Source organism: Sphaeramia orbicularis, chromosome 21, assembly GCF_902148855.1.
Source record: "Sphaeramia orbicularis chromosome 21, fSphaOr1.1, whole genome shotgun sequence".
NCBI classification, from domain to species: domain Eukaryota; kingdom Metazoa; phylum Chordata; class Actinopteri; order Kurtiformes; family Apogonidae; genus Sphaeramia; species Sphaeramia orbicularis.
This window is the reverse complement of record NC_043977.1, coordinates 44,458,079-44,469,716: the sequence shown is the minus strand read 5'-3', so window position 1 is coordinate 44,469,716 and position 11,638 is coordinate 44,458,079. Positions and strand designations below refer to the sequence as shown.

Genomic DNA, 11,638 nt, shown 5'->3' with positions numbered 1-11,638 from the left:
GAATGGGTTTGTTTGAAGTCAACCCAAGATATTCACCGTATGCAATATCTGCTACAATCAGTATGTGTGTCAAAAAAGAAGATGCAAACTAATGTTTATGTTTTTTACGTTTACATTTATGCATTTGGCAGACGCTTTTTTCCAAAGCAACTTACAAGGGAAAAACCAAAAATACAAGAAAAATACAGGAATAAAGACATAAAACAGCTGTACAATTAAATTAAAACAGTGTCGTACAGAAGAATAAAAAAGCAAAATGATAGACTAAAATACGAGAATAGATCAAAAAGACATAAAAACAGCTGTACAATTAAAAACAGTGAACTAAAAATACCAAGTAAAACATCACAATAAACATAATAATACATTTAAAATGGAATGTTTGAAAGTGCTGGGACAGGAGGTGCTCTCTGAAGAGCTGGGTCTTCAAGAACTTCTTGAAGATAGGCAGGGACGCCCCTGTTCTGGTAGTGTTTGGTTTTTATCTTAAATACCTGTTGTGAAGCACAGTGAGTCTACCTTGTGCATGAAATGTGCTCTATAAACAAAGCTGAATTGAATTAAAGTTTAATGGGACATTTTTCTTCTTTGTTTGTACATTGTGTCTTATTACCTCCGCCAAGGAGGTTATGTTTTTGCCAGGGTTTGTTTGTTTGTCTGTCTGTTTGTTTGTTTGTCTGTTTGTTTGTTTGTTTGTTTGTTTGTCTGTCCGTTAGTGTGCAACATAACTCAAAAAGTTATGGACAGATTTGGATGAAATTTTTAGGGTTTGTTGGAAATGGGATAAGGAAGAAATAATTAAATTTTGGTGGTGATCGGGGGTGGGGGGGCCCACGGGTGGGGGGGCCACTGATCGTTAGTGTGCAACATAACTCAAAAAGTTATGGACAGATTTGGATGAAATTTTCAGCGTTTGTTGGAAGTGGGATAAAGAAGAAATGATTAAATTTTGGTGGTGATCGGGGGTGGGGGGGCCCACGGGGGGGGCCACTGATCAGCCTTGGCGGAGGTCTGCGCTCTCCGAGTGCTTCTAGTTTTAAGTGTGATGAGATATTTTGGCTAGAAATGAGAAAAATACACTTGGTAAGATTTATATGTTTGCAGTGCATGCACCATCCCATACACTGCAATTCATACTGTTACTATAACTTTACTGTTCCTGATAAACCTGATCTGCACTAACATGTTTGAGTGCAAATCATTTGCTAGTTATTGTTACTAAACTGTAATTAACAATTTTATTTTTTTTTTTGCATATTATTTCCATGAATGAGTAATGACTAGTTTTTGTGTTTGTTAAAATGTGAGAAAATATTGGATTGGCTGCATTAAAAATGTTTTAATTTCATAGTTTTCACACATTTCATCAGTAAATAAATTTCCTTGCTTCAAAAAATTAAATCCGTGGTGTCCAGCTGAGTAGACATTTTTGCAATTCCATGAAAAATGGTTCATAAAAACAACTTCAATTGCATTTTTTTTAATGCCTAGAGGAATAAAAACACTCAGGAAAAAAAATCTTGATTGAAGCTCTCATAATTCATGCATGAAAGGGTTTATGTGTATTGTTGCTAAAACACAATTTTTGAAATTACAACCATCTGTCTGTAAAACTCAGTGACTTTGGTGCCAAAATGAAGCCAATATAGACAAATCTTACAGCTGTGATTCAATGTAAGTCAATGGGAGCTTTGACTCCCATTCATTCATAAACTGACTGTTGATGTCACAGAGGCTTCAGCCACTGTTTACATACATATAGTGGTCCTGATCCCAATGTTACCTGGTTGTACACTGTAAAAATCTAAATCTTACCAAGTGTATTTTTGTCATTTCTAGTCAAAATATTTCATCACACTTAAAATAAGACTTCATCACCTAAAGGGGAACTTTTCAGTGAGATATGAGAACTTATTTTTTGGCAATAGATCTGGAAAATCTAATTTCAAGAAATTTTACCAAGATAATTTCCACTTGTTCCATTTGCAGATTGTTTTGCTTGATTCAAGATTTTTTTTTCTTAATTCAAGCTAAAAATCTGCCAATGGAACAAGTGAAAATTATCTTGGTAAAATTTCTTGAAATAAGATTTTCAACATCTATTGTCTAAAAATAAGTTCTTATATCTCACTGAAAAGTTACTCTTTAGGTGATTATGCCTTATTTTAAGTGTGATGAGATATTTTGACTAGAAATAAGAAAAATACATTTGATAAGATTTGGATTTTTTCCAGTGTATTTCAATGGAGTATTATAGTGTCTGAGAATTGGACAGGTGATAGATGACTGAGCGTGGCAGTTTTCAGCAAAAAAAAAAAAAAAAAAAAAAACATACACAGATTTTTCATTTTGACTGATGTGTCTAATAATAATCATGCATCATTATCTCCAAAAGTGTTCCTGACTTGGTGAGCATATGGTTTAACGTACATAATCAACAAATTCTGTAACTGTACCAGAAGTACTCATTGTTATGGTCTTGGCAAAAAACTGCTTTCTTGTTGAGATGAACTGATCTGACCCGTGTGTGTGTGAAGCTGCAGTTGTGTACATGTGGAAACGTCCCTGCAGTCTGGTTCATACTGGACAAACAAAAGGAGCTTTAAACAGCACATATCTGAGCGTTACACTGTAGAGTGTATACAAAGCATGGGTTATGCCACTGCCTCACATTACACACAGACAAACCACAAATCTGAAGCATCATTGAAGTTCTGGGAAATCAAAGAAGTCTCCCCCTGTACAAGTGGGGTGATACGATGAACCCACCACCCCACAGACGGACAGATTAGATTCAGAGTCTTAATACAGAGGCGCCCTGTTGCTTCAAGGAACAGCTGATTCGATCATGTCTGTGTCATATTTATATCCAGTAGATTTACAACCTGGTCAAACTAGATACAGTTACAGTGTTTTATTTTCTTTTGTGTTTACTTGAGGTGATAAGAATAAATGCACATGAATAAATTCAGACTTAGACAACATTTAATCACACAACTGATCAGCTGACTGATCAGCTGTTTGCTGTGTTTTCCCAGATATTCTGATAAACTGTGAAAATACTTCTGGTTCAACAGGTTATTTCAGTGGTTCCTAACCTTTTTTGGCTTGTGACCCCATTTTAACATCACAAATTTCTGGCGACTGGCCGCCATTGATTTCATTTCAACAGTCAAAATAGTTCTTCGTCTTTTGTTAAATCAAGTAACCATTGATCAATATTTTTCACCATTCTTTCATTCATTCTTCATAGTGAAGTGAAAACTATATTAACCCTCTCATGCACAAATTATGAGAACCTTAATCAAAATTATTTTCTGAGTGTTTTTATCCCTCTTTAAGCATGAAAAAAACAATGCGATTGAAAATTTTCTTCTGAAAAATAAATAATAAAAAAAATAAAAAATAATTTTTAAAAATTAAAAAATACATAAAAAATAATGAAAAAAAAAAAAAAAATTCTATGAACTTATTTTTCATGAAGTTGCAAAAATGTCCACTCAGCTGGACACCACATGTTTAATTTTTGACGCACAGAAACATGTATTTACTGATATATTACGTGAAAACTATGGGGAGGGCTTGTGATTCTGGGGGTTTATGCTCAGGAGAGATCTACATATGGTTACCAATTCATGTCAGAAAAGATATGTAGTGTCTTAAAACTTTAATAAAGTGTAAAAAAAACAAAAAAACAAAACAAAACAAAAAAACGAAAAGAACAACAAAATTCATGAACATACAAGAGAACAGCTATAGAATAGATGTCCACTGTAGTGACCAGTATGCATGAAAGGGTTAACCATTTCATGCATAGTGGTCACTCCAGTGGACAGTTATTCTCCAGCTGTTCTCTTGTACATTTATGGGTTTTGTTGTTTTAGTTCCATGTCAACCAACACAGTGGACACTTATGCATCATCCCATACACTGACATTCATCCCATTACTGTAACTTTCCTGATCTTTTATCTAAATCAATTGCAAATTGTTATTAGACTGTAATTTATAGAGTTTGTTCGTTTTTTTTATCAAAAAGTTGTTTTTTTAATCAAAAAGTTGTTTTTTTAATCAAAAAGTTGTTTTTTTTTTTGTGTGCATATTATCTGAGTGAGTAATAACTCGTATTATAGTATGTTCAAATGTGAGAAAACATCAGATTAGCAGCATTAACCTTCTGAGACCCAGGAAAGCAAAAATTGTAGCTTTTTTCCATTAAACAATAGTCTTGATTGGAAACTGCACAATGCAACAGTTTTTTTTTTGTTTCCAGATACATTTTTTAAATTTATTTATTTATTTATTTATGGACAGCATTTTTTAAGTAAAACAGTCAAACTTTTGTCCCCTACAGAGGACAAAAATGCATTGCTGGGTCTCAGGTTAAAACTGTTTTTATTTCATATTTTTCACACAGTATGCCAGTAAATGCATGTTTCTTTGCTTCAAAAATTAAACGCATGGTGTTCAGATGAGTGGACATTTTTGGAACTTCATGAAAAATAGGTTCATAAAAAAAAAAAGAAAAAAGAAAAAAAAAATCAATCACATTATTTTTTTTCACACCTAAAGAGGAATAAAACCACTTAGGAAAAAAAAAATCTTGATTAATGTTCTCATAATTCATGCATGAAAGTGTTAATAAAGACCAAAATAACCCACACACATGCACTGTTAAGAAGTTTGTCTTTATTGGCGTCAGTGGCTGAAACAAAACCAGACAGAAGGGAGGGCTGATCAAATCAAACAACCAACTCCCTGGACTTGCATAAGAGTTTGGCTGCAATGGGAAAAAAAACAACAACAAAAAACAGACAAAAAAACAAGAATAAATTAAAAAGTGCAAACATAAGAGAGAAGAGTTTCAGTCCGGTTACTGTAATTAAATACTGTACAACACCTTCATCTCTGAACACATCAAGTAAAACATACTGCAGTTATCATCATGTGCTTGTAACATAAAGGACATTTCCTGTGTTTAGGACATTAAAGTTCTGTTGTATTCAAAAAAAAAAATAAATAAATGAAAGGAGGTTAGCGGGTAAAGTGGATTATTAAAATCCCCTGAAGGAAAAAAAAACATTGTTGAACAGTTCTTGACTTTTCCATCTTCATGTTCAAGAAAAAAGCTGAAAAAACATCAACTGCTTAACCCAACCTAAACTTTTAGTTGTGAGAATGATTGAGGACAAAGTGAATAAAGCAAATAAACTCATCAGAGACAAACAATGAAACAAGTCGACAACTTATGGAGCAAAGCAAATGTCAGAGGTGTGACAGCGTTAGCTTCAGGCTAACAGCTTGTTACAGTACTGAATTACACAAAAATACATTATATACTGAATATTATCAGGTTAAACCTATTTAGTGCATTTCTCCATTTCCCTGTTTCATACAGTTTTGATGCTACATTGGATGTTTTCAGCAGTACTGTATGTAACACAGATTAGCTTTGGATGGAAAAAAGATGAAGATGCTTCACATTTTACCATTAAAACCCCTTTTTTTTTTTTTTTTACTACCTTCATGTTTTACTACTCAGTGATAGTAAAAATGAAATGAATGAGTAGTTTCTGTCACTGTACTTAATGAGAATTCGATAAGAACACTGATAACATTGATGTCTGTATGGTAAATGCAAAACTACAGACAGCGGTAGCTTAGCTTAGCTGTTAGCCTTTAGAACCAGCCCTGCTAACCAGCATTAAACCAATTTTTCAGCATCTCTGAAGCTCAACAATTAACTAAATATGTCTGTAGTAGTTATTAAAACAAATACTTTTGGCATTTTGTGACATTAATGTTCCTGTTGTATTTTGCAGGTTGCTAATCTTCACCTGCCAAGCCCAGAAAACATTTAGCGTATACTAGCATGTCATTAGCAAACTGTTCAGACATAAAAATAAAGTAGAAATAATATTTATTAGTGACTCTGAAGTGTTGTCAGGCAATTTTAGCCACATTTGGACAGAGCCAAGCCAGTTATCGCCTTGTTTTCAATCTTAATTTTAAGCTAACCAGCTAAAGAAAAGCTAAAATACAATAAGCTTAGTTAGCTTAGTTTTACATTATTGCGGAAACACATTTGTAAACAGTGCAATCTAACAAATCTAAACATAACTCATATAATCTCAAAAGTACAACTAAAACTTGCAAAAGATGATGAACTGTAATTTTTGTTTCTTTCACATGGTTTTTATTTGATACTTAAAAAGTTTTGTGTGATGAAACTGATGTAAAAAAAAATCTGATTCTATCTTTACAGTAACCGTACAGACATCAGTCGTGATCTTCTTTTCTAATTCTCACTAAAAAACAAGAAAAATATTCAGGATTTTAACTCATTTTTGACCTATCCCTTCAGATTTATCACATTTCCAGACACAAGCAGAACTATTATCAGTGCTAATAAATTAATAACTAGTAATACGAAAAAAAAAAAAAACCTCAAAACAAAATCTGACACCAGCTGAGCTCCACAGCCGACAAATGAGCAGCATAATAATAATAAAAAAATAAAAAAAAATCACATGGTCAAAATACCTCTCAAAAATATTCCGATTAGACATTTCCATTAGACTTTAAGCAGCAGGCACACACCGTCAACTATAACTTAAACACTTCTTTTTTTTTTTTTCATCTTACATGACTACAGGTATGACGTTCAGTATAACGATACAAAAACATGTTCCTGCCGTTCCCTAAATTACACTGGGATCATCCACACACTGTCCACATGCTTCATTATCATGACTAACTGTTGATCACAAAAATATACCCACATGAACCCATTAGAACCTGGGTTTTCAGTCAGGTCAACGTAACTCACACATTATTTCCACTCAGAATTAAACATGTACGCATTTACTGCTCCAACAGGCACGGAAAAGACACAACAGCAGAGGTGTAATACTGAAAAAAATAAACAAATAAATAAAAGTATAGGAAATGAGACAGCTATGTTCCCATCTAACTGTTTACAGATGAAGGCGTTTTGCTTCCTAGCGGATCAGTGAATGCAGCATTCGACTCCAAATGAAGGCAGAGTCTGTGTTCTTTCTTCTCTAAAATGTTTCCCTTCTTTGTGAGGCAGCAACATATTGTGTTTGAAGACAAATAAAGAAAAGGAATAAGAAGACAATATTTTATCGGACAAAAAAAGCTAAAGCTAACATCATCAGACGCCGTTCTTCACGTTTACTTGCACGTTTTTTGTAAAATCATTTCTGAATTTTGGTAAACTCGATCTAGATGGGAACATAGCTGATGCGACAGTTAATGAAAAAACAGATGCAGTTTTTTTTTTTTTCTTCCCAGACTTTTAGACATGAGAGCAGTGGATTATAAAGGCCGTCTAGGTTGCATAGAGATACTAAAAAGCTAAAGCTGCTATTGTGTTTGGATTCTGCATGAATAAAGCACAACAGGGAGGAGGAAAATCACAGATGACGGAAAAGAGGGGAAAGGCAACAACGAAATGACAAGTTACAGTAGATTATTGCCCCGGTTATTTTTTTTAAATTTTTTTTTACAGTTTGACTGATCTAGAGAAAAACGTGTGCTCCAAGTACCAGAGAGTCCCTTTTAAATTAAAGTCTGTTCTCATTTTACATTATTGTTTCTGGAACACTGATTAAAAAGAAACATATTTTACTCCATACCTACCTCTTTTTGGGGAAAAGGAGTATGTGATGTCATGAAAAAAAGGATGATGAAGATGAAGGGCCAACTGCTATTGAATACAACTAGTTTTAATGTTAATATTATTATTAGGTAAAAAGTGCCAATCGGTATCAAAAAGCAGCTGTTGTCATGTGGGATTCTGTCAGTAGTGATGGATTCTAACAACGACCAGAAAAAAAATTAACATTTACTCCAAAAAACTGGTGAAACAATTGGTTTTGGCTTTAAACTTTCAAACTGAAGAGAAATCTGTGTCTATTAAAACTACAAACACATAAAAGTCCTGTATTTTCCAGTAGTTTTTTTTGCTATTTTCCTCTATATGTGTATGTTATTTCAGATGTCTTTCACAAATGCTCTTAAAGTTTCAAAATGTAAAGAGAATGTATGTGAAAGTCATCCCAAAAGCTATGAATTCTGCCTCTAAATGTTGCCTTTTTTTTCAATTTTTCTGATCAGTCAGATCATTACAGACATCAATAAACAGAGATTTGTGTCAGGAACAGAGTGGGTATGAAATAAAAATATGCATACGTGCCCAAGTTTTTGACTTCAGTTACTATTTTGGTGCATTTGCCACATTCAAGTAATGAACGTTTACGGCTTATGATGGAAAACCACCATTATGTGGATGTTAAGATTAAAATATTTACCAGAGGGATACGCTGCTGTAATATTTGTTGTGTTCCACATCAGGGTCAGGCCACAATATGTACAAGTATCCATTTAAAACAGAGAAAATTAACCCATAAAGACCCAGTGATACTTTTGTGGCAGTTCTCAAATGAATTTTTTTCTATAGTCAGCCTTTCTTAAGTGATTTATCACCATTTATAATAATACTATCCTGTGCATTTTGTGTTTTTTCAGTGAAAATCAGGTCTTTTCCTATATTTAATTTACTGATCATATAGATGTTCATAAAAGCTAAGAAGGACGTTGATTGCTATAATATCAGAAACAGAGAAAATTGAAGAAAAAAGTGACTTTTTCAGCAAAATATATCATTAACTGAACATAATCTGAGTGTGTCCATCCACTGTCATTGATCCAACTCCATGGGTTTTACTGGTGAATCAATGTTGTAGAAGATGACTGTTTCCACGGTAACTTCGGAGCCTCTGAACGTGCAAATGTGCCACATCTGATGACCGTGAAAAGATGACAAATTGAATTTTACATGAATTATTTACATGTATTGATAGGATTAGTGGATCAACAGGTATTAAACAGTTTAGATCAGTAGATGGTTTTGGTCGACAGTGGCTGTTTGGGTCTTTATGGGTTAAAAAAAAAACAAAAACAAAAACAAAAAAAAATCAGTGAAATCCTACTACTACAGTTTGAAGTCCTGACATTTCCAGTTGCTCCCTGATGGGACCTTGATTTGCAAAAAAAAAAAAATTTAAAAATTGTATTGCAGTCAATGACAAGAAACAAATAATTTGCTCTGTCATGTACCCATTTGGTGTTTGTCAACGATAACTGACAAGTATAATTTAAGCCAAGAAAGCCAGTGTGAACTGTGAAAATACGTAAATACAATGAACAAAATACACAGCTCATAACATAATCTTTTAAACTGACAAATGCCATGTGTGTAAACGGTGACAACATAAACGAAATCCAAAATATATTTTCACTATGCCATTTATCGCTGCTCAAATTTTTTTTGCTGCAGAGAGTTGCCATGGAAACCCACTGAGAGGGGCAGGGCTACTGCTCTCTATTCCTTTGTTGCTAGGCAGGCTTCCTGCAAACTGGCCAATCAAATTTTTTTAACTGAGCTACTGTAACAATAAAAATACTGATCTACGCAGATAAAGTCCATTCAAATAAGAAAAGTTAAAGTACCCGTTAGGCTGCAGAATGCCTCCTGTGATCTGCCTTTCCTTTAATGAAACAATCTAAATAGAAATGTTCCTGTTATGTTTTACCTGGCTCAGATCAAACTGTATTTACCTATTTATTGGATCAATAATGTAAAGCGCTTTGGGTGCCTTGAAAAGCGCTCAAGAAATCTAATCTATTATTGTTATTATTATACCTAGTTCTAAATCATTTACCAGTGTGATGTAGGAACCTCACTATAGATTTATGTGCATTCTTGAATGAGTAAAATATGATACTTCCCTCTGAAATAACCTATACAGTGGTGGAAAAAATTATTAGACCATCAAAAATCATCAGAAACTATGGTTATGCAATCAAGTACTAACACCTGTGTGTATCATGTGACTAAAACAGACAGAAAAGAAAACATGGAATGCCTAAAAGCACTGTTTCTGTCAGTACTATGCCATAGCTATTGATGTAAGAACTGAAGTGATTTTGGTTATTATCAAGAAAACATGGAAAATGGATAAATGTCAGCTCTGAAATTAAACTCTTATGAGCTACTTTTGTTGTCATCATTATATTTGTCCAAACAAATGTACCTTTAGTTGTACCAAGCATTAAAATGAACAAGAAATTGAAGAAAACAAGGGGTGGTCTAATAATTTTTTTCTCCGACTGTAGATAGTAAGTATAAAGCAGCAAAAAAGTACTTTAAAGGTATTTAAGTACCTTAAAATGTTATTCAAGTACACTTTTCATCTCTGTCTCCAACCTTATGGTAAGAGCCAAATTAATCATCATATATTCAACAAAACTGAACATAATTTAGCCATTTAAGGACAAGTTATAGCTCATGAATTAAAGTTAGAAATAAATACAAACACAAGTGTTCAAAAACAAATTGTAAACAAAGTATGAGATCTATGCCACAATTTAGAGTCTGACCCTATACTTAAGTGATGAAACACAGTGACTTATATCTTGGGCTTCAATAGAAATGAATGGTTGACAGACTAAAGGGATTGTGCTTTTATTTTTTACTCCAGAATATGACAGGAGCTCTGATCTGACGCCTTCACCAGACTTCAATGACTGCACTTAGCCATGTGATGGTATATTTGGACCAAACCAGGTGTTAACCTGGAGAGGAGACTTAAACTAAAGGAACAGATGTTGTGATTTTGCTCTTTTCTTTCTTTAAAGGGTCAGTGTGTGATATTTAGTGACGTCAAGTCGTGAAGCTGAAAGCTGCAACCAACTAACCCCACCCATTCCCTCTGTGGACATAAACAACTCATTCTAATGCGGCTTCGTCGCTGATGGTATCAGCTCAACTCGCCTCGACTTGACTTGGCTCAGTTTTGGTTCCAGTTTGCTGTATTTCCGCTGCAGGTATAGTACTGCCTCGACTCAGCTGGTGACGCAGCATTAACTATTGTGACGTCATATCTAGTGTGGTTGAAGCTACGACTGAGGCAACTGTAACAGAGGATAAAATGTTACAACTTCTGAAACAAAACATTATAAAAAGATAAGGTTTAGACAAATCTGTGTTTTGTTTTTTTTTGTTGTTTTTTTTTTTACAACTGGTTTTGACATTTTCAGAGGTCTACCACTGACCTGGCGGCCTGCGTCATGACCCAATGACATCTGATCTGCATGATTTTACTTCACATTTAGTGTCACTTTGACTCACGTGTAGTTTCAGTGAAGGTGGTACTGGAAGAAACTGATGGTCCCTGGTCTCAGACGGTGGAATCGCCTCACTTTGGCGAGTCAATACAAGTTGAGCTGATACAATCAGTGGAAATGCAGCTACAAGTAACAACAACACAGCAATTACACTAATGAAAACACTATTAGGTCCTCCTAAATGTTACACACTAAACCTTTAACGGAGGTCAACATTAGATTCCACTGTAACTGACATGAGACCAGGACTGCAGCTGCTCATAGAGGATGGAGCAAAATACTTTCCTGTAGGACGGTGCAAATAAAAAAGGATTTTTAATGATCACTGTGAGATGTTTGGCCACTTTGATGAAGAAAGAAAACAGTGAATGGGCTATCAGAACTGTATTACTTTAAGAACAGATGGAATACAATGGTTGCACTAA

The 11,638-nt window shown here is 34.2% G+C and overlaps 1 protein-coding gene across 3 annotated transcripts in view; it reads right to left on the bottom strand.

Moving 5' to 3' along the window:
• Positions 1-11,105: 11,105 nt before the first annotated feature.
• plekhm3 (pleckstrin homology domain containing, family M, member 3) overlaps positions 11,106-11,638 on the bottom strand; it is a 63,956-nt gene continuing 63,423 nt past the window's right edge. For all 3 annotated transcript variants that reach the window (XM_030125651.1, XM_030125652.1, XM_030125653.1), the window contains exon 8: positions 11,106-11,638. This exon is cut by the window's right edge and continues 499 nt beyond it. The gene's annotated coding sequence lies outside the window, so the exon portion shown is untranslated.